The sequence below is a fragment of the Grammomys surdaster genome, unplaced genomic scaffold (genome assembly GCF_004785775.1).
Source record: "Grammomys surdaster isolate TR1022 unplaced genomic scaffold, NIH_TR_1.0 948, whole genome shotgun sequence".
In the NCBI taxonomy this organism is placed as follows: domain Eukaryota; kingdom Metazoa; phylum Chordata; class Mammalia; order Rodentia; family Muridae; genus Grammomys; species Grammomys surdaster.
In genome coordinates, this window is record NW_021605367.1 from 251,559 (window position 1) to 275,253 (window position 23,695).

Here is a 23,695-nt window from a genome sequence, read left to right on the forward strand (position 1 = left end):
GAGGCAGCAGGAGCTGAAGGAGGATTCAGGGATCGAGAGATCTTTCAGACTAACAGCTTTTACACGGAGCAGGCAGGAGGCAGCGGGCATCAACAGTGGGAGTTCCTATAAGAGTCCACTAAGCATACGGTTTAGGCCCAAGAACATCAGAGTCACTCTTAGCAGAGCACGATTATTCTTTAAAGAGAAAGTTCCCTTCCAGCTGCTCAGGCTCCCCCATGAAGGACAGACACAGTACAAGTTACTATGCCCTTAAGGGGCCCACAGTGGGCTTCAACATCCTACATCGGGGTATATTTTGCTTTTATCAATGCAGCTCAGGAGCAACAGGTGACACCAGTCTTTATTGTCTCCCAGCAAAACACCTAGCACACACTATGTAAAAATATGTCTAAGTAAAAACTTGTTATGGTTTTGATAAAAATTAGACTGTTTCTAAGATCAGATTGTGAGGGCCGGGCAGTGGTGGCACACGCATTTAATCCCAGCACTTGGGAGGCAGAGGCAGGCAGATTTCTGAGTTCGAGGCCAGCCTGGTCTACAGAGTGAGTTCCAGGACAGCCAGGACTATACAGAGAAACCCTGTCTCGAAAAACCAACAACAACAACAACAAAGATCAGTTTGTAAACAAACAGGGGAAAGAGAAAATATAAATATGACTTTGGACTTTTAATTCTGAGGAGCTTAAGATAAAAGACTAATAGCCCATGGGGGGGAGAAATCAAATGCAAGAGGGAGATACTCTCAGCAGGCCCTGAGCTCAATACACCAACCTGTGTGTAAGCCCTTAGACCACATGCCTTTGTTTTCAGGTTAAGAATATATTTCTGGAATTTTTTGGCTTTCAAAGTCCCACCTCTGCTTCACAGAGGGTCTTTTTCTCTGTGTGTCTGATATATGCGTAACACTTTCCTTTAAAAAAAAAAAAAATGGAGTTTGGAGACTGGCTCAGCAGTTAAGAACATTGACTAGGGCTGGAGAGATGGCTCAGTGGCTAAGAGCACTGGCTGTTCTTCCAGAGGTCCTGAGTTCAATTCCCAGCAACCACATGGTGGTTTATGACCATCTATAAAGGGATATGATGCCCTCTTCTGGCATGCAGGTGTACATGCAGCAGAGCACTCATACATAAAATAAATTAAAAGAAAATGGAAAAAAAAAAAAGATCTAAAAGCACTGACTGCTCTTCCAGAGGTCCTGAGTTCAATTCCCAGCAACCACATGGTGACTTCAAAGCTATCTGTAATGGGATAGATATGATGTTCTCTTCTGGCATGTAGGCATACTTGCAGACAGCACACTTATATATAAATACATATATAACATTAAAAAAAGAATTTCTATCACATGGTCTGGAAAAGTATGATGTGTAGGACAACTTCGGGACAGACAGGGGTAGGAATGGAGAAAGCTACTTTGAATAATAACCCAAGGGTTAAGAATATCCAGTTAAGCTCTCTGCTCCTCCCTGTTCCAGAGATCGCCGCATCTTCTTGTGCAGTGCCAGCCTCATCCCGTAGACAAAATGGTGAAGGTCGGTGTGAACGGATTTGGCCGTATTGGGCGCCTGGTTACCAGGGCTGCCTTCTGCTCTCCACCTGGTGGCAAAGTGGAGATTGTTGCCATCAACGACCCCTTCATTGACCTCAACTACATGGTCTACATGTTCCAGTATGACTCCACCCATGGCAAGTTCAACGGCACAGTCAAGGCTGAGAATGGGAAGCTTGTCATCAACGGGAAGGCCATCACCATCTTCCAGGAGCGAGATCCCACTAACATCAAATGGGCCGATGCTGGTGCTGAGTATGTCGTGGAGTCCACTGGCGTCTTCACCACCATGGAGAAGGCCGGGGCCCACTTGAAGGGTGGGGCCAAAAGGGTCATCATCTCTGCCCCTTCTGCTGATGCCCCCATGTTTGTGATGGGTGTGAACCACGAGAAGTACGACAACTCACTCAAGATTGTCAGCAATGCGTCCTGCACCACCAACTGCTTAGCCCCCCTGGCCAAGGTCATCCATGACAACTTTGGCATCGTGGAAGGGCTCATGACCACAGTCCATGCCATCACTGCCACTCAGAAGACTGTGGATGGCCCCTCTGGGAAGCTGTGGCATGATGGCCGTGGGGCTGCCCAGAACATCATCCCTGCATCCACTGGTGCTGCCAAGGCTGTGGGCAAGGTCATCCCAGAGCTGAACGGGAAGCTCACTGGCATGGCCTTCCGTGTTCCTACCCCCAATGTATCCGTTGTGGATCTGACATGCCGCCTGGAGAAACCTGCCAAGTATGATGACATCAAGAAGGTTGTGAAGCAGGCATCTGAGGGCCCACTGAAGGGCATCCTGGGCTACACTGAGGACCAGGTTGTCTCCTGTGACTTCAACAGCAACTCCCACCTTTGATGCTGGGGCTGGCATTGCTCTCAATGACAACTTTGTAAAGCTCATTTCCTGGTATGACAATGAATACGGCTACAGCAACAGAGTCGTGGACCTCATGGCCTACATGGCCTCCAAGGAGTAAGAAACCCTGGACCACCCACCCCAGCAAGGACACTGAGAGCAAGAGAGAGGCGCTCGGTTGCTGAGGAGTCCCTGTCCCCAACACTGAGCATCTCCCTCACAATTTCCTTCCCGGACCCCGATAACAACAGGAGGGGCCTAGGGAGCCCTCCTTATTCTCTTGAGATACCATCAATAAACGTTCTGCACCCATCAAAAAAAAAAAAAAAGAATATCCAGTTAATTGGGGCTGGAGAAGTGGATTAGCAGTTAGGAGCATGGGCTGACCTCTTCCAGAGGCCCTGAGTTCAATTCCAGCACCCACACAGTGGCTCACAACTGTCTATAATGGGATCCAATGTCTCCTTCTGGCATGCAGATGTACATGAAGACAGAGAATTCATAGACATAAAATACACAAATAAATGTTTTTTAAAAATTAAAGTACAGTCAGTCAGGCTCCCTCTTCATGCTTGTTGGAGGGTCGGGCAGGAAGGACAGTGGCAGTGGCACTGATCATCGCCCAGGAGGAAATTAAGAAAGAGCCCAAGTCAACCAATGTGGAGAAGGCATGCCCACTGCTACTCCAAGTATTTACAACCAGTAATGGTCCACACTGTCACCAAATGTTCTCTCTCAGAAATATGCCTGCTGCCCCTGAGATAGCTGCAGATCTACATTTAGGAAGACACAACTCTGAAAGAACTGTAGTGAAAGAAGTCTACCCAGAAGCTGGAAGAAGGCCACACATTCCATTCTCCAATTGTTTTTATAGATCTTGAAAGACCTAGCTGTGGAGTTAGGAGACCAAAAGAGAACAGGTACTATTTCATGTCCCTAAAGTCTCAGAGTCCTGAATTGGTGACCCTTCCACACCAAGCACACCTTCCTTCAGGGCAGACTACATTCAATTCTGTCTACTTTCTTGAATTTATTGTTCAACCACTTATGTAAAATAAACTTACACACAGGAAAACTGTATACAAGAGATGAAAGGAACAGAACAGCAAACTCTGGCTGGCAGGATGGCTCAGTGGGTAAATGGTCATACTTGTTTTTGAGATGCTAAACTATATTAAGACTTGAAATCCACAGCCCAATGGTCATGCCTAATTTGTATGTTTTAGGAATTTTATGTATCTGTAGTTTAATTTAGAACTACCACCTCTTAAGAAATTCAAGAGGAAAATGCAACTAGAAACTGTAAAAAAAAAAAAACAAACTCTGAGTGAGCCTAGGAGGAGATGACAAAGTCAGAACCACCTAGGACAACACAGAGCTGCTCAAATGTCTTGCTCTTCTCCTGTATTTCTATATATACTTGATATATATGTGTGTTTTCTTACATAAATCTGTGACCAAATGTGTGTCAGATGCCTGCAGAGGTCAAAAAGGATATTGGATCTCCTGCAACTGAAATCATAAGACACTTCTGAGCCACTGTATGGATGCTGGGAATCAAACCTGGGTCCTCTAGAGGAAAAAGCATTAAGAACTCTTAAACTCTGAGCCATCTCTCTAGCCCCATGTCTTATATTTTCAGTCCTGTTCTCTCTCCTGTGGATGCTGGAAGCTCTACTCTAATACTTATGTTTATGTATACGAGCGTTTTGCCTGTGTGTGTGTATGTGTACCATATGGAAACTCTACTGTGTGATCCCTGAATCACGCCACTGACAGAACTCTTCAATCCAGGACCATCAATCAGTGCCATAATAATTTTCCTACATTCACTAAAAATATCAAAGCAAAAATTAGCACTAGACTACATGCAGAAACCATACCAAACACAAGAAGTAAAATACTGTGAAGTGGGAAGGAGACACAAACAAAACAATGTAGAGAAATGTCACAATGAAACCTGTTACTTTGTATGCTAACTATATTCATGTGTAGAATGCTAAAATCAAACTATGTTGAAGGCAGTTATGACAGCTTCAAGAACTGGGGAACAATTCCTATAGAACCAGCCAAGCCTGGGCCTAAAGTAGAAAAAGATAGCAATCAGTTTCAGGCAGAGACAACAGCATGTGCACAGTCCTCAGAATCAGTCAGCCTATTAGCCACATCATATGGGTCCTGGAAGCCACGAGAAAGTCCTGAAACGAAAGGTCCTAAAGACCCAATGCTGGGGAATGCTGCAGCTGTGTAGGCAAGAGATGATAGCACTAGAATGGGGGTGAGGCTGGGAGGAAACAACATCCAGGGGCAAAAAAGATTTAGGCGGGGCCCTGACTGTGAGCGAGCTGGACAGGAAGAACTCAAAAAGTGTAGGACTCGGCTAGACAGCTCAGCAGATAAAACATAGAAGGTGAAACAAGAGGATCCTGAGTTTGAGGCCAGCCTGGACACATGGTAAGGTCAAGGCTGCATAGGCTGTAGTATGCAGAATTTTCCCTGTCCAATCAACTTAAATATTAATACAAGAAGCCTGTGATTGGACAGCAAAAAGAGAGGCAAGCTAAGAGTTTTGGAGACAGAGAAGGAAGATGGAAAAAGAGGAAGACGACCCATATTACCCATGGCTTTAAAAAGCACAGGCAGCTATGAATATCATAAAGGATAGAATAGTTTGGAGTTTTGATTTACTGGGTTAAAGGGATTTGTGACAACTAGGCACTGGGGGGAGATGGCTGAGAATGAACCAGCGACTCTGAGGCAAGTGAACCTGAGCTGAGAAGACCGGCAATCAATTGATCACTGCATGGGGCTAGCACAGAGGCGGAAAGACTGCAGGAAGAGAGTAGCTGGGTACAGCGCAGGATGGTGCCACTTTTTTTTATTATTTCCCGCAGCAGTATTGTAAGATCTTGTCTCAAAATAAAATAAAGAAATGTGATTATTTGGGACTTAAATTTCACCCAAGGAAAGCTTGCTTGTGCTGGGATTTTACCACCTTATGCTAAATTGGAAACACTAGCATTCCTCAAATATACAATGCAATCTAAAAGGAACTGATGGAAAAAGCTGCCTTCTGGAGGCTTGCCATCTATCTGGGAAGACAAATGAAACCATCATGACACAGGCCTCAGTAAGAGCCAAAGCATAACAGCAGCTCATAGGATGAAAACAACCCAATCAAAGGATGGGTGAAGAGACAGACCATCACTTTAAGAGCACATACTGCTCATCCAGAGGACTGGGGTTCAATTCCCAGTATGCCTATCAGGTGGTTCACGACCACATCTAATTACAGTCCAGAGGACCCAACACCTTCTGCCCCTGTAAGCACCTGCACTTACCTACACACATGCACACACAGAAATAATAAAATTATATTTTTGTAAAAGTGAGCAGAAGAGGGGGTAGAGATGGCTCAGCAGTTAAGAGCACTGACTGCTCTTCCAGAGGTCCTGTGTTCAATTCCCAGCAACCACATGGTGGCTCACAACCATCTGTAATGGGATCTGATGCCCTCTTCTGGTGTGTCTGAAGACAGCTACACTGTACTCATACATAAAATTCATTTCTTAAAAAAAAGTGATCGGAGAACCTAACAAACCTTTCTCAAAAGAAGATACCACTACAGCAGTACACCAAAAGGGCACCTGAATATCCATGGTCATTATGGCACTAAGATGGGACAGGAAGACATGTCCACCAAGATACCACCACGGGATAAATGGATTAAAACGGGGTATTGAGCAGCCATGGCAGAGAGACCTGTAATCCTAGCACCTGGGAGGATCAGGAGCTTGAGGTCATTCTCAGCTACACAGTGAGTTTGACCTAAGACTGCCTCAAAAATTAAAATAAACACACACCAGAGAGGGACTGTGAGATGGCTCAGTGTGTAAAAGCACTTGCAGAGCAAGTTTGCTGACCTAAGTTCAACTCTTAAAGCCCATGTAAAGGTAGAAGAACTGCCTCCAAAAGATGACCTCCAAAAGTATTTTAGTCGGGGTTCTCTAGAGTCACAGAACCTGTGGATAGTCTCTATATAGTACGGGACTTTGTTATAATGACTTACAGTCTATAGTCCAACTCCCCAACAACGGCCAGCTGTGAATGGGAAGACCAAGGATTTAGCAGTTGCTCAATCCCACAAGGCTAGTAGATTCCAACAGATGTGCCAGCAATTAAATGCAAGCAGGCGAAGAAGAGCAATCTTCCTTCTTCCAGTGTTCTTGTGTAGGTCTCCAGCAGAAAGTGTGGCCTAGATTAAAGGTGTGTACCACCATGTCTGGATCTGGGACTTGTTTTGTCTCAGGCTGGCCTTGAATTCAGAGATCTCCTTGCCTTAGTCTTTTGGGATTCATAACCACTATGCCTCAAGAGCTCCATGACAAGATCCAGATCAGAAACTTATGTCTCCCAGCCTCAAGATCTGGATCACAGGTGAGCCTTCCAATTCTGGATTGTAGTTCATTCCAGATATAGTCAAGTTGACCACCAGGGATAGCCATCACAAATAGCGTACACATGCATGCAGAGCCATTTTTTTAAGCCAGAAAAAAGGAGGGGAATATAAAGAATATAACCTAGCCATAAAGAAGAATAGAAGCTATCATTTGCTGAGAAGTGAGCAGAACTGTAGGACAGTGCATTAAATGAAGTGATCTAGACAGACAAATATACCATGTATATGAAAGGTTAAACATTTTTTTTCAAAGTAGAATAATGATCACTAAAGACTGGGAAAGATGTGGGGGAGGGTGGGAAAGGGAGGCTGAATCTGATCAGCTTCTATTCATCACTATATGCTTATCACACCGGTAACACTGCTAAATTCCATTACTACAACTAATACCATTAATGAACATTCTTAAAAAGAAGATACACAAAATAGCTAGCAGATGGCAATGACTGGTGAGAAATGCTCGCTATATTAATATTCAGAGTATGTCCAATAAAAGCTACAAAGAATCATCTCACATGCTGGAATGGCTGTTATCAAAAAGATCAAAGTAAATGGTGGCAATGGTATGCACAGAAGGGATGTCCTCTGTACGATGCTGGTGGGGACCTGTTATAGGGATCATTTGGGATGATGCCCCCCACCCCTCGCCAAAATAAAAATAACTAGATCATGATGTATAAATCCCATCACAGGGTACACATGGTGAACATGGAAATGACATGAGTATTTCAAACATATTTGCACATTCTGTCATTCCAGTGTGACAGGATCTTGGATCTTGGAGATCTTGGCATGGAGGCTTAAGGCACAGTGGCTATGAATCCCAGGAGACTAAGGCAAGGAGATCTCTGAGTTCAAGGCCAGCCTGAGACAAAACAAGTCCCAGATCCAGACATGGTGGTACACACCTTTAATCTGGGCCACACTTTCTACTGGAGACCTACACAAGGACACTGGAAGAAGGAAGATTGCTCTTCTTCACCTGCTTGCATTTAATTGCTGGCACATCTGTTGAAATCTACTAGTCTTGTGGGACTAAGCAAGATATGGAAATTAAACCAAGTATACCTCAACAGATGTGGTTTACACTTGCAATAGAATGCCATTAGTCCTTAAAAGAAATTTTGTACTCTGAAGAAACACAGCTAAATCAGAGAATACTACGTTAAATAAAATAAGCCAGATACAGGAAGATTCATTCAGTTTGATCTCAAACCCAAAGAAGCCTGGATAACAAGTGGCAGTCACCAGTGGCCAGGCATGTAAGAAAAGGAATGGTTATACACTATAGTGACTAGTTAGTAACAATATACTAATATATTGTTACAATATAACTAGCTACTATACTACTATACTGTTACAATAATACTAACTAGTATATTGTAGTAATGGAAAACTACAGAGTACATATTAAAGTGTTCTCACCACAGAAAACAGGAGTACATTAAATAGCCTGATGTGGTTACATGTACAAAAACATGTACACCATGAATTTAAAACTAAGGTGTTCATGTAGTTACATTTCTTATACAAAACAAATTCCTGTTCACTTCCTCAACAGCATCCCAAAGGAAAGTAAAAACAGCCGGGTAAATGGTGATCTTTATTCACATTTGGAAGTTTAAAGTTCCAAAATCAGGACTGAGTGTGGTAGCACACATCCTCTAGGCAGGTGGAATCAGAATGATCAAGATTTCAAAGCTGCCGGGCGGTGGTGGCGCACGCCTTTAATCCTAGCACTTGGGAGGCAGAGGCAGGCAGATTTCTGAGTTGGAGGCCAGCCTGGTCTACATAGTGAGTTCCAGGACACCCAGGGCTACACAGAGAAACCCTGTCTCGAAAAACAAAAACAAAAACAAACAAACAAACAAACAAACAAACAAACAAGATTTCAAAGCCAGCCTCAGCTACAGAGCAAATCTAAGGACAATCTGGGATAGGTGAATGAGCCTGCCTTAAAATAAAAAACAAAAAAGCTCAAAAAATTTGAATGTATTAAATGATGCAAAGCCTAACATCAAGCTTGCAAAAGCCTACCTCCTCTCCCAGGACCCAGAGGTCTCAAAAGCGAGGAGTTGAGGATGTGGGTTCAATTCCTATCACCCACATGGTGGCTCACCAACATCTGTAACTCCAGTTCCAGTCTCCACAGGCACCAGTCACACATATGATACATATACACTGCAGGCATGTAAAATAAAAATAAGATGGGTAGTGGTAGTGCACACCTTTATTCACGTTAAGCCAGCGTTTGGGAGGTGGAGGGAGGAGGATCTGAATGAGTTCAAGTCCAGCCTTGTCCACAGAGGAAGCTTAAGGACAACAAGACTATAAGAGAGATCCTGCCTTGAAAAGCTAACATAAACAAATAACAAGAAAATACTACACAGCAAGTAGATCATTTGTCAGAGGCCTCAAGGTCACATGATATGGCTAACACCTTCAGCAGAGGTTCAAAGCAGAAAAAATTTCCAAGGATGTCAGTTTTAAATATCAAAGTGGGAATGTGGCTACTATCTGTGAGGCTCTGAGTCTAACCCCAGCACCTAAATAAACACACACATCCAAACCCTAAAGCACATTAGCAAGTTACATCTAAAGTGTAACCTAGGACTTAAGTTCACAAGGATGTCTGAAGGCCTCTGGTAGAACAAACTCACCAAGGACTTGAGATCTGAGTGGCAGGCTCAAACCAAAGCTCTGAAATGTGTGTGTTATTCTGTGTAAGAAGAGGCTAAGAAACTCGGCCTTCCTGGCCTAACACAGAATTTCTAAATCTATACAAGATGGATGGTGTTTTATTTGTGAACTCCCATGGAACTATAAAAAACAGATCTATGGTATGTCACCTTTAAAGAAGTACTTCCTGACTGGCAAGCACAGCAGCTACTTCCTAAATCACAGGCTCTAGGGGACCACCATGTGTCTACAGGCACCCCTAAATAGCCCAGGTTGGCCTTGAGTTTCCAACAACTCACCTGTCCTGCTTCTACCTCTCAGTGCTGAGGATTACAGGTACATGCCACTGACAGAGGTCATTTCTCTCTGAATATTTACACATTAAGAAAACAGCAACAGAGCTTTCCTTCTCTTTTCTTAATAAGTTGCTACCTCTCAATAACATTTTTTTTTTTAACTTGAGGGCTGGAGAGTAGTTTAACACTCTTGTTCTTGCAGAGGACCTGGGTTTGACTCCCAGCACACACATGGGATCTGTACTTCCAATTCCAGGAGTTCGGATGTCTTGCTCTGCATTTGCAGAACTAGGCCCCCACACAGCACATATCCATACACTGAGGAATGTCTGTTGGGATAAGTCACCCCACACATATTGTGTCAACTGGCTAGGAAGGTTGTCCCTGTACTCTCAACTGTTAACAGCTGTGCCAGTAATTCCTCACTGCCCAAAAAAGAAGGGCAAGCTGCCCTGGGGAGGAATCTCTCCCACTATGCAGGAGCAGAGCAGGGAGGTAGAGCAGAGAGAGCTGTGTGAAGAGAGACAGCTGTAGAGATATGAAGTTAAAGTAGATGGGTTAACTGAGAAACTGCAGAGCAAACAGGCCCACAGCTTTCTACTATACAGACATTTCCACTTCTTATTATTAAACCTGAAGCAGGACCCCCAAAGTCCCAACATTGAGGAAAAACATTCACACATATAAAACAAAAAAATAAACAACAAAAAATCACTTGTGTTATCTGGTACAAAAATCAGGACAGCAGCAACAGAAGCATGGCATAGTGGCGCATGCCTAGAAAGAGAGGAAGTTTCCCACTGACAGGACAGAAAGGTCTATACAAACAAAACCAAAAAATCCCACCCTGCACACAACAATAAAAAAAACACCATTTGTACTTGGATTTTTTTCCAAGAAGGAAACTATGAGAAATGAGCTTTCTTCTTTTTTTTCTTTTTCTTTTTTTTTTTTTTGGTTTTTCGAGACAGGGTGTCTCTGTGTAGCCCTGGCTGTCCTGGAACTCACTCTGTAGACCAGGCTGGCCTCGAACTCAGAAATCCACCTGCCTCTGCCTCCCAAGTGCTGGGATTAAAGGCGTGCGCCACCACCGCCCAGAAATGAGCTTTCTTAACTTCAGTTTTTCTTAAACAATTAGCATTGGCTCCTCACTCACTCAAGCAGAAAAAAAGATGCAAAGGCCAAAGAGGCAGATGGGGATGAAAAGTCCCTCGGTGCTGCAGAGCTGGCCAACTTGAAACATGTGCACAGCTCTCTTAACCTACTTTTACGGCTGGCTTCTTTATTCCTCTTCCCCACTGTTCACTCTTCTGGTGTCTATTGGAAAAGGTCACGAAGGTTAATGAAGGAGCTCTTCTGTGTACCTGTGACATGAATTCAGCTTAAAACTAGTATTATCTCAGGGCAGGAGAGATGGCTCAGTGGTTAAAAGCACTCACTGACTGATCTTCCAGAAGCCCTGAGTTCAATTCTCAGCAAGCACATGGAGGCTCACAACCATCTGTAATGGAATCTGATGCCCTCTTCTGGTGTGTCAGAAGGAAGCAACAGTGTCCTCACATACATAAAATAAATAAATAATACTGGAGGAAGTAGGTCATAAGAGGTGGGTTGTGTCAAAAGCTGAGGCAGCTGGAGAGATGACTCAGCAGTTAAGAGCATTTACTGCTCCATCACAGGACTCTACTTCACAAGAAACAAAAGAAATAGGAAAAAGCCACTGAACAACAGAATGGTGTCACCAGCAACACTGGAATGCGGGGCACTCTTCATTCTAGGCAAGCACTCTACTAGCTGATGATAGCTGCAGTCCAAGAATTATGGAGGATAACAGGCCACAGGACCATACAGTCAGAATGTGTACTTGAAAAGACATGCACAGAGCGTATTTTTCACCCTCTGCCTTCTGGTCAACACAGGCCTCTGTCTGACTTCCTCAAGTGACCCACTCAAATGCTTCCCTCGTAAGCACCCTCAGAGACAAAGCCAAAACAATTCTGAGGTAAGGACGTGGGCATCCAAGGTCTAATCAAGTCGACACATGCTGTTATACCTAGACAGACTTGAGGACTTGAGGATGGAGTAAGGGGGTTGCTGGGAGAGAAAGAAGAAAGGCAACTGGCACCCAATGTGGGGTACCAAAATGTTGGGGCAAATATAATTTGGGGGTTTCTACCCAATCTTGAGCATTTAGTTCCCAAGTTAAAGACAGATAACCTTTATAATAAGCCTTAAGGCATTAGAACTGGGCAGATAGCAACCCTCTATGCTGTTTTGTCTACTTCTCTGTCAGTAACCTCAAGATATCCATCCACTTGCCACGTTCCTCCTGGTGCTAGCACTCATGTAAATACCAGGTATTCCAGCAGGCAGGAAACAGAGGCAAGAGACCTTGGAGCAAGCTGGCAACCTAGACTAGCAGAACAAGCACAAACTCTAAGACCCAACCTCTCAATATGTATAGTGAACAATAACAGAAGGTAGTCAACATGAGCTCTGGCCCAGAACAGCGTGTGTGTGTGTGTGTGTGTGTGTGTGCGCACACGCACACATACACAAACCAAAAATGTGCCTTCAATAACATAAAATGAGCAAGAAGACTAAAAATGGCCAATTTTACACCCCATACATTGTATCACAATAAAAATTAATTAAAAAAATTAAAAATTAATTTAAAAAATGTCAGGTATGTGTTTGTTATTATGTTGTTGCTATTATCAATAGACACTAAACCTAGGAAGAAAAAAAGACTACAAACCCAAATCTAAAGTTGTGCCAGTCCCAGGCTGCTGTGACTGAGCAGCTTTCTTTTGGGGAAGTTGCACTATGTTTAAGGGAAGTAAGGCTTGGTCTGGAACTTGTCATCTGCCTGCCTCAGGCTCCAGAGAGCTAGGATTTCAGGTGTGATTTTCTGTAATGCCTGGCTTGTTCTGATGTAAAATTTAAAATCATCAACTGTGACTTTATCACAGCCTAGTTCTGAGCAGTCAAGACAATTTGGACATTCAGAAATCCATGAAATAGAACATAAATTTTGAGTAGGTTATAATTTTGTTTACTTTTTGAAACAGAATACTATGTTGTAACACCAGGCTGGCCTTAAACTGTCGATTCTCCTGCCTTTGCTAGCTAAATTAGCTGAAGTTACAGCTGTGTGCCGAAATACCCAGAAAAGGCAGATAATTTAAACTGGGAATGTTCTGTCAGGCTGTAGGAGCAAATACCTTTAATCCCAGCACTCAGGAGGCAGAGGTAGGCAGATCTCTGTGAGTTTGAGGCTATCCTGGTCTACAGAATGAGTTCCAGGTTAGCCAAGGACTATATAGAAAAACTCTGTAGACCAGGATAGCCTCAAAGTCACAGAGATCTGCCTACCTCTTGAAAAACAAAAACAAAAAAATTAGGGATATTTAAGTGGAAACTTAAGGGTTCTTTGGAAAGTCAGTTGGATGGTGTTTTGCTGGGCAAACAGGTAAAGAAACGCTTCGTTAAAGTGGACACAGGTGTGAAAGGACAGGTGATGAAGGATTTTTTTTTTACAGGCTCATAATCCTAGCTGTCCTGGAACTCTCTATGTAGATCAAACTGGCCTCAAAAATCACAGAAATCTGCCTGATCTGCTGAAATGAAAGGCTCTTATCACTATGGCAGGCTAGTGCTTTGACTAGCGTTTGCTGCCTTTTAACTGAACAGGGAAGACCCACCTTAAATGAGATCAAACGCGAGCTGGAGTCAGGGTCTGAAAAACAGAAGAGAAGCTGACCACCAGTATGCATCTCTCTGTTTCTTGACATGAGGGATACAAGTGATCACCACTTTATACTCCTGCTGCCATGTCTTCCCCACTATAATGAATAGGCTGTCCCTTTTCAAACTGCAAACCAAAACAAACACTTCTTCCTTTAATTTGATTCTTTTCAGGCAGTTGATCACAGCCCTCTTCAACGTCTGGAGCTATAGCTCAGAGGCTAACAGCACGTGCTGCTCTTGCAGAGGGAGGGCAGAGGTTTGATTCCCAGCACCCACATGGTAGTTCATGATCATTTTCTGGTGATCCAATGTCCTCTTTCAGACCTTCTCAAGCACCAGGCACACACGTGCTACACATACACACATGTAGCAAACACTTACATACATTAAAGAAATCTTTCTTTAAAATGTAGTGTGTGTGTTGCACCACAGTGCAGAATCCAGACTAGCTAGCCCACAAGCTTCAAGGCAATTTCTGCTTCTCTTCTCACCTTAGGAGTGATGGGATTAAGATGCACACTGCTGCATCTGGCTGTGTTTTTTTTTTTTTTTTTAGACAGGGGTTCTCTGTTTAGCCCTGGCTGTCCTGGAACTCACTCTGTAGACCAGGCTGGCCTCAAACTCAGAAATCCACCTGCCTCTGCCTCCCAAGTGCTGGGATTAAAGGCGTGCGCCACCACTGCCCAGCTTGCATCTGGCTTTCTATGTAGGTCCTAAGGATTGACTTGGGTCATCACACTTGTGGTGGTTTACAGAAAATGGCTCCCAGAGGCTCATACAGTCACCAGTGAGTCGAAGTCCTTGATAGGATTAAAAGGCTTAGGAGGTGTGGCCTAGGTGATGAAGTGTGTCACAGGGGATGGGCTTTGCAGTTTCAAAAGCTAAGGTCAGACCCCAATGTCTCTGTGAACCTGTAGATCAGCATGTAGCTCTCAACTACTTCTCCAGTACCATGTCTACTATGCGCTCTGCTACGACGATAATGGACTAAGCCTCTGAAACCCTAAGCCAGCCCCAATTAAATGCTTTCTCTTGTAAGAGTTTGTGGGACTGTGTAAGGGTATCATGGTTCTTGGCTGGCCATGGGCCTGGAACCGAGACTCCAAGGGAGAAAAGGCAGAACCAGAACCCAGGGTCCTGACACGCAGTCTAGTCTCCATGGACCTACATTGTTCAGTCATGTAGGCCATTACAGCCCCTCCCAAAGTGCACAGGTAGAGAACATGACTACAGGCCTCAGGCCCTAGAGAGATTTACATACTAATGAAGGCCAGAGGGTGGAGCCAATTAAGCATTCTTCCCCAAACCCCCCCCCCCCCCATTTCTCCCTCCCTATTTAACTCTGTTTAACTCCTATCTAGGTCTGTCCTGAGTTTCATGGGGGTACATCTGGATCCATATACCATCCACCATGAAAGTCCTTTTGGGACCAAGGACTTTCTCGTATCACTGGGGCCACGCTGTGAGGAATCATGGAGAAGGCCTTTAATGAGTGGCTGTAGCCACAGTCGCTGTGCCTAACTTCCCGCCTAGAGGAACTTTCTGCCACCTACCCACAAGAGTTGTCATGGTGTCTCTTCACAGTAGAATAGTGACTGTGACTGAGACACTTGTGCAGCTGCTACCTTTGGTCATTTAGCCATCTCTCGGGCACTTCAGTATCTTTCATCAATATTTTGTGATTTTGTTTCATTCAATACTGGTTAAATTATTTTCCATACTTTTACAAATGAAATTATTTAATTAACTTCCTTTTTATCATTCAGGAGGCAGAGGAAGTCCAGTATCTGAGAAACCTAGTGTCAAACACAAACACACACACACACACACACACACACACACACACACACACGCCTTAAACAAACCAAGACTTTTAGGCAATCCTGCTTGTATTCACTGATACCCTGTACTGTATCTACCTTAAACCTTTATTTCTGGATAAATCCCTTGTATTTTGTGGGGATGAGAGAATTCTTTTTGTACAACTAGATCTATAAAAATAACCATTGTTCAGGCATTGTAGCAGAAGCCCTGGGAGGCAGATGCAGGAGAATCTATGTGAGTTTGAGGACAGCCTGGTCTACAGAGTGAGTTCCAGGACATCCAGGACTATACACAGAGACCCTGTGTCACAAAAGAGTAACAAAAATCTATTCTCTGTTTACAGAAGTGGAGCTGGAGTTGTGTCCTAATGGGAGATGGTTGTCTGCCTTGCATAGAGCATGGGTTCAGCAGCCCCAAACAACAAAATGATACAAAAGGCCACTAATAATATACTAAAGTCACTGAAATCTTAACTTTGAGTATAGCATGCAATATCTTCCTTCATACTATCCTCTTTTGCTGATGGCCCTTCCTTATTAATTTTTAATTTATGTACTTAAGTTATTGTGTGCAGAAAACCTGACTCCCTCCACAGGCCTTTCTATAGCACAGTGCTCAGCACCGTGTATCCTGAGGCTGCCTGTGTGCTGACTACACTTTCACTTCCCCTGAATCCCAAGGATAGAACTCAGTGTTCTCTACAGCAGCAATGAGAAACAGAAAAGCCAACTCACTGCTCAGTTTCTAACCAGCACTGTTTGAACAGGTGAAGTTACTAATTAACTCTACATGCCATCTGCCCATCACATACACACTCACTCATTCTAACTACACACACTAACCCACATATAAAAGGGGAACCTTTCTAACCAGGCCTGCTTTAAAACCCTACTTGGGTTTAAAAAACCTTGACCAGAAGGCTCCATCCTTCAGAGACAACAAGCAGATAGTAGGTCCTCTACAACTTCAGACAACTTCATAAGTTCAGAGATCTGCAAGCCACAAAGATGTCCATTCGGCAGGAACAGCTGGGTAGGTGCAGAGAGACAGACTTCATGTGACAATGACAGACGATTAGCTCACCCATAGTAACGAAAAATGAGAAGACCTGGCTGACCAATGAACTCTTGTTTAGAAGGCAATCATTTCCCTCAATTTAGACAGCTAAAAGTTCCTTTAAAAGTTCTGAAAAGAAAAACTGGCCCAATGGTCTACTCTGTGAAAACTGTCTCTTGATCTGTCAAAATAAGAGGTGGCTCAGCAATTAAGGGCAATGATTGCTCTTCCAAAGGACCTGAGTTTGAATCCCAGCACCCACATGGTGGCTCACAGCCATCTGTAACTCCAATTCCAATGAATCAGATACCTTCTTCAGGCCCCCTTGAGAAATCAGGCACAGGAGTGCTGCCTGTCATACAGGCAAAATATCCAAACACGTAAAATAGAATTTTTTTTCAATTAATAAAACAGAAAATCCACCATTAACAACTCTCCACAGGAGTGATAAAAGAAATCCAACTCGAAGACAACAATTAACAAACAGTAATTCATCTGCAATGTAGATTATGAAGTAACTGTTCTTGTGAACTTTTTGCTCGTTACTGACTGGTGATTGGTGTAAGTGCATGCTCCCATGTGGGGGTGTGAGGAGGTGTGTAAGCCAGAGGCTGACATTAGGTGTCTTCACCTACTACTCTCCAACTTAGATTTTGAAACATAGTCTCTCGCTGAACCTGCAGCTCACCATTTCAGCGACACTTGTGGACCAACAAGTCCCCAAGATCTAGCTTTACCTCCCTGACTATACTGGAGTTGCGGAGTGTGCCACCACACCCAGCTTTTCTGTAGGTACTGATCCAAGCTCAGTTTGCACAGCAAGCACTTTACAGACTGAGATGCCTCCCGAGACTGTTCTCAAATACTACAGGTAAAGGCTAGAGAAGACATAGTAGGAAATGCTTAGGAGCATGAGCATAATTTTAAATAAATCTAATACTTGCTTCTTCAAGGGCAATCCATTACTCCATTACTCTGCCCCAACAAACCCAGGGCTCTCAGGAGTCAAAAACAGATCTACCATTCTACAGCTATAACTAGTGGACAACTACCCAGTATCTGTACCAGAGACACTAACAGGGCAAGTACTTAGCTTCTTCACTCTTGTAGACACCTTAGGAAAAGCTTCCTCTCTAAGTAACCAGCAGACTCTAGATGACTGAGTCGTCTGTCACACTGAATAAAGGACTAGAACAAATGACAAGTATTTGAAGCAATTTCAATGGAGTTCTATAAAGGACAGAGAACTGTCTGGCTTACCAAAACACAATATAAAGCAGAAGGAAACCGCCCCAGAGACAGAGGAAAAGACGTGAGCAGAGGAGGAGGAGTCTGGGAAGGGGTGTATGTGTGGGGGTGGGGTAGAGACATGAATTCATATAATATGACAGTATCTTGAGAATAAGGACCAGACAAGACAATTAAGCGCTAAACAACACAGCTGGAGAAAGATCCTGACCAAAACATCACACACAGGCCAAGAAAGGGCTACAAGCAGGGGAGGGGGAACATGCCTTTCCATCATTTGGGAGGCTGAGGCAGGCAGATCTCTGAGTTCAAGACCAGTCTGGTCTACTGAGCAAGTTACTTTGTTTTTTCCTTTTGCACATCCAGAATGCTCCTGCAAGAGTATGAAGGATGCAGGCCCAGGGTTTAGCTCACTGTGGAACATTTGCTGAGTATGCACAAACCTCTGGGTTCTACCTAAAGAACAAATTTTCTCAAGTTCAAGGCCAGCTTAGGCTAACAAGGCAAAAAAGACTCCTCTGAAAACCAAATAAAATCGAAAGCCCACCAAGAACCTTGTGCTATTGTGTCCATTCAGAGGTAGTTATAAACGAGAGCCTCATCGGCTATGTCTGCTAATGCTTCAAAGGTCACTCATTACCTGAATATTTTCACATCATAGATACAGAACAGCAAGTATATCTGACTCTTAAATAATGCTGACAACACAAAGCATGAAATTAAAGAAGGCACATCCTCACAGAAGATGCTATTCTCACATTAGGGTCACAGAATTCTGTCAACTTAAGACACTAGGTGCTAGTCCCAGCCCTTCTATGTAGTACTTCACAATACCGAGGGTCTCCTTGCTTCCTTACCTGGAAGAAAGTGACACGTCAAGAAGTTTCCTTTGAATTTGTGAAGTGATGCCATGTACAGACTGTTCGAACTCTGTTCCAGGTAACATGTGGGGGGGAGGGGGAACCAATTTTCAAAAAGCAAGTTCCTTGGAAAACATTTCTGTTTTTTGGTGGTGGGGGTGGGGTTTGAGCAGGAAAGGGAGGAGCTGGATTAAGAGGCAAGGGTGACGGTGCCTTTTTATTTGTTTTTTGTTTAGGCAGGCAGGCAGGCAGGCAGGCAATAGCTAGCTACACAGGCAGTTATGTAAGAAGTATTTCGACAGCTCCACAAGTTTTCCAACTCCAGATATCACAGACACTTCAATCAGTGATAGCCTGGCCATAAGCTTCTCAGAGAAACCTACAGGCCAGCTTGTTAAAAATCAAGTTAAGTTGGTTCTTCTACCCCTACTCCTCCCAGTCTTAACTACTGTTAAAGGCAGTTCTGGAGTAGGAATATAGCTCAGCAGTAGAGTGACTGCCTAGCTCATATGAGGCCTGGTCCAACTGTAATAATAAATTAGTACAACAAAGCCATGCCTCTCCCAGAACTGGGCCATATCCAGCCTCTTCAGCACTCATAAGGTTTAACAGAGAAATGTCTACCTGGTACAGAATTAACAGTGGCACCTCTTAGCTGCAATGTCTGCCTTCCCACTAAATCACACTTCCATGACAACGTTATCCCAAAATCCACTAAAGTCCTCTCTCCCACTTTAGTCATGGAACTTTAACATTTTCTTTAAGCTATTTTTAGAGTCTTCACCTTCCTGGATTCTACAATTATTCCTGAATCGTCAAGACTCTTAACTTTACATTCCCCACAGTATTTTATTATATGGGATAATAGAAATCTAGCAAAGTTACTGGTCTGGAAACTACTCACTAAAAGCTAAGTTACACTGGAGAATTACAGGTGCAGAATTTTAAAGCTTTAAATGAGGCTGTGATGTGAGAAGAAGCAAAGCCATATAATACTTCAAATTATTAGATCTGCTTTTCAAAGTTCAAGATCATTCAGCCAAAAAGCTGGTGATCTGATGCCAGCAAATACCAACCTGAACACCAATAAGAGCAGCAAGAGACCAGCTTCTAACATGTGCACGAGGAACTCCAGCACTTTAAGGATGCAATGTCAGATCAAAAGATTCTGAATGCAAGCACCCTCTGCTATGGTGAGCTGTTGACTCCTCAGGTGACTTTGGGTCAAGCCCATGAGAGATGGGTCAGGATCAAAGATCATAAAAGCAAAGACACCACAGGGATGGCATGAACCATACTGAGTCATTCTGGTTTTCTCAGAACGCTCAGAACAGTCATCACTACATTACTTGTTTTCCTTTCTGAGGTACTAAGGGATCAAGTCCAGGTCCAGGCACATGCTAATCAAGCACTCTTCAGCCTCCACCTCTAACCCAGTTAAGCAGCATTGTTAGTAGTCTCATACTAGGGCACACTGCTCTAGGAACTATGTCTTATGTCTTGCCCACTCCAGGTCTCCCTGCAGGTAGGGGAAAAGGAGGCCACAAAGGGTCAGCTGCTGTGAGCATAGCCCTGTCCATTAAAGTGAAAGAGATAGCTAAACTATGAGCCACCCCATCCTTCCATCCTAGCCCATTCATGCATTCCAACCTGGGCCCCAATTCAGAATGGGACTTACCAATCTTTAAAGGGGTTACAGGTTAGGTGAGGTCATTAGGGTTGGCCCTAAGTGAGCATGACTAAAAGGAGGCGGTCAGGATACACACAAAAGAATGATGATGTGAAGGGCAAAAAGAGGTTTCAAAAGCCCCTTATGTCCATGTGCAGCTCAGGTGCATAACCTCCAGAACCATAAGGATCACACCACTGCTGCTTCAACTACTGGGTTCATAGAGCACAAGCAGACACAGAGACTAAAACCTTGCCTTTCCACTTTTTCATTCATTCATTTATATTTTGAAACAGAGGTCTTCCTTCATATGTCACCCAGGCTGATCTTGAGCTCCTAGGCTCAAGAGATGGTCCTGCATCAGCTTCCAGAGTAACAAGACTTCAGATGCACACCACAGCACCAACGAAATATTATGGCACATGAAACAGGTTTCAGAAAAGTCATGGAAACCAGATACGGAGGAATGACTGCACAGTGGATAATTCCATTTACATAAAGGAATCCAAACCAAGCAAAATTAGTCACTGTGTTAGAAGTCAGCTGCAGCTGGCTTCACGTCCTGAGCGTGGGAGTGGGATAGGACCAGGGCTGGAGGAGATGTTCAATAGTTTTACAAAGGTGAAAAAGAACTACACAAGTTAACAGCAGTAAGGAGACAATGGATTAAAAGAGGCACAAGGAGTCTTTAAGTCTGTGAAAATTCTTTAAACTGTTCATCTATTTGTATGTGCCTATTTAATAAGTGGGGCATACGTAGGGGCACATGCCCTTAATCCTAGCACTCGAGGGGCAGAAGCAGGCAGATCTCTGAGTTTAAAGCCAGCCTGGACTGCAGAGTGAGTTCCAGGACAGCCAGGGCTACATAGAAAAACCCCACCTTAAAAAATAAAACCAAATAAAGTAAGATACATTAAGGTATATGCTTGCTGGGCAGTGGTGGCGCACGCCTTTAATCTCAGCACTTGGGAGGCAGAGGCAGGTGGATTTCTGAGTTCAAGGCCAGCCTGGTCTACAGAGTGAGTTCCAGGACAGCCAGGGCTACACAGGGAAGCCCTGTCTTGAAAAACCAAAAAAAAAAAGTTAATGGAAGAAAGACATATTTGCATAAGGAATAAACAACTGAGACCCTCAGGAAAACCATACAATAGAAAAGGCAGGATGGCACTCTACACCAGCAGGGACACCCAACTAGTCAGGAACACAACAACAAGTGGGCAGAAAATTACATTCCCTGGAACCTGGAAATAATACACAAATACTAGAAGGCACTTATAGGAAATGCTGGATAGGAGGGTTTATAAAAGATAGTAATGTTTTCCTGCAGTCATTGACTGAATTACACAGGTCAACAGGCCAAAACTGGTTTTTTTGTGCCTTTTTTTTTTTTTTTTTTTTGAGACAGGCTCTCTCTTTATAGCTCTGGCTGTCCTGGAACTATGTAGACCAGGCTGGCCTCACTCACAGAGCTCCAACTGCTAAGACTAAAACTGAAGGTGTGTGCCAACATATCCAGCCTGCTTTTTTTTAAGGCAAGGTGTCAAAAGGTGCATGCCACCACACCCTAAAAACAGTTCTACTAGGGACTGCAAAGATGACCTAGAGCTTCCTCAAGGACCCAAAGTCTGTAAGCACATGGAGAATTTTTGGCAGCCTGGACTACAAAAGGCCCTATTTCAACGTGCATATGCACGTGTGTATATGTATTTGTGTGTGTGTGGTATGTGTGTGGTGTAGGTGCATGTGTGAGGGCCCACTATCTTTCATAAAGTGGAAACTGAAGTAATTAAAGATAAGTTCATAGTAGTTTTGTTATTGTGTGGTCAATTCAAAACTAAATTGAAATAACTTTAAATATTACACTGATACAAGAGTAGAAAAAAGCAGCGTTAACTTTTAATTTTATTGGCATATATTTATGACATTACCATACATCTATAGAGTACACAGTAGCTGTTCCTCCCTGAAGAGGTACGGCTACCGTCACCTAACACTGAGAAGCAGCAGACCTTCCTTCCCTCTGCCTGGCAGCAGCATCAGCAAAGCTGACTGAGGAGCAGGCCAGGGTGCTCAGGTCCTCAGACTACTCAGGTCCCTCGAATCTGCTCTGTACCAACACAGGTAATCCTAGGAGACCAGGAAACAGATAACAGAATCCATCACATCTCCAAAGCAGTGATGACATCACCAAAACAGACCTCTGGCTGGACTCCTACCCCCTGCATTAATTACTGCATCTTAAGCAGATGAACAGGCGAATGATGCATGCCACATAACTACTGGAGTCAAAGCCCAAGCTTTCTTCTTTCCTTAAGGGGACATTTTGCAAGTAGCTGTTCTAAATTTGGTGTTGGAATCAGTCTGCACTACTAAAACAGAAACTGGTCAGGGAGAGTCCTCAATCAGTTCTGATCTAACCTGTCATGTCACGGTCACCTTTGGGTCACAATCGATGCTCACAACCACTACTTAAAGCCAGGCTTCAGTTTTGTTTTTTATTTAAACTTTAAAACAAAGATGCAAATGATGTCCAGTCTTTAATGTTCTCTAAAAGGTGAACAATGTAAGGATAAATAACAAGCAAGAAAACACTCTGCAAAATGTCTGCAGCAACTGCAGACAGTGCAGCACCCAGACCACAGAGCACAGGTAAGGGTCTGGGTAACAATGAGAAGAGCAACTCTCAGAGGTGCAGAAAGGAGGACCCAAAACATAAGAGAGTTTCAGAACCCTTCTAAAGAGAAGCTGCTGTTCAACCCAGACTAGGAGGCCACCTCCTACTTAGTTCCCCAGAGAAACTCATCTATCTCAGCCACATTTGCCAACTTGGATAGAACTTAGATGATTTATTATTGAAAAAAATTAAAAGATTGATGCCAGACCCGAGGAAGGATAGATGCAGGAGGTGACGACTAAATCTTAGAGTCTGAGTTCACACCATGTAGGAAAGTTACTGACAAATGTAAATACTTTTACTGGTAAAAGTATTATTAGTGCAGATCTCTTTAAAAACAGAGTAACAGCATATCCAATGCCCAAACTTACTTGCTTCACTTGGTAGAACAGCCAGAAACTGATTCACAACTCCCTTCCTACAAGGACTGCTCTTACAGGGTTAGGACTTCTGAATATGAGACACAACTGACACCAAAAAAAGACAACCAGAAAAGTCACCATGTGGTTGCCAGCAATCACCTGGAAGATTACACTAATAAAGTTATTTTTAGAGTGCCTGTCAGTTCCACCCTCCTTTTACTCAAGTGTGTCTACCTTCAGTGTAAAACCTGGGTCCTTGAAAAGAGAGAACCAGCTGGGGCAGTGGTGGCACACGCCTTTAATCCCAGCACTTGGGAGGCAGAGGCAGGTGGATTTCTGAGTTCGAGGCCAGTCTAGTCTACAAAGTGAGTTCCAGGACAGCCAGGGCTATACAGAGAAACCCTGTCTCA

At 43.6% G+C, this 23,695-nt stretch overlaps 1 protein-coding gene across 1 annotated transcript in view; it reads right to left on the bottom strand.

Annotated features, from left to right (window-relative positions):
* The window catches only part of Rab7a (RAB7A, member RAS oncogene family), a 43,985-nt gene that overhangs the window by 17,804 nt on the left and 2,486 nt on the right, over positions 1–23,695 (bottom strand). The window lies entirely within an intron of this gene.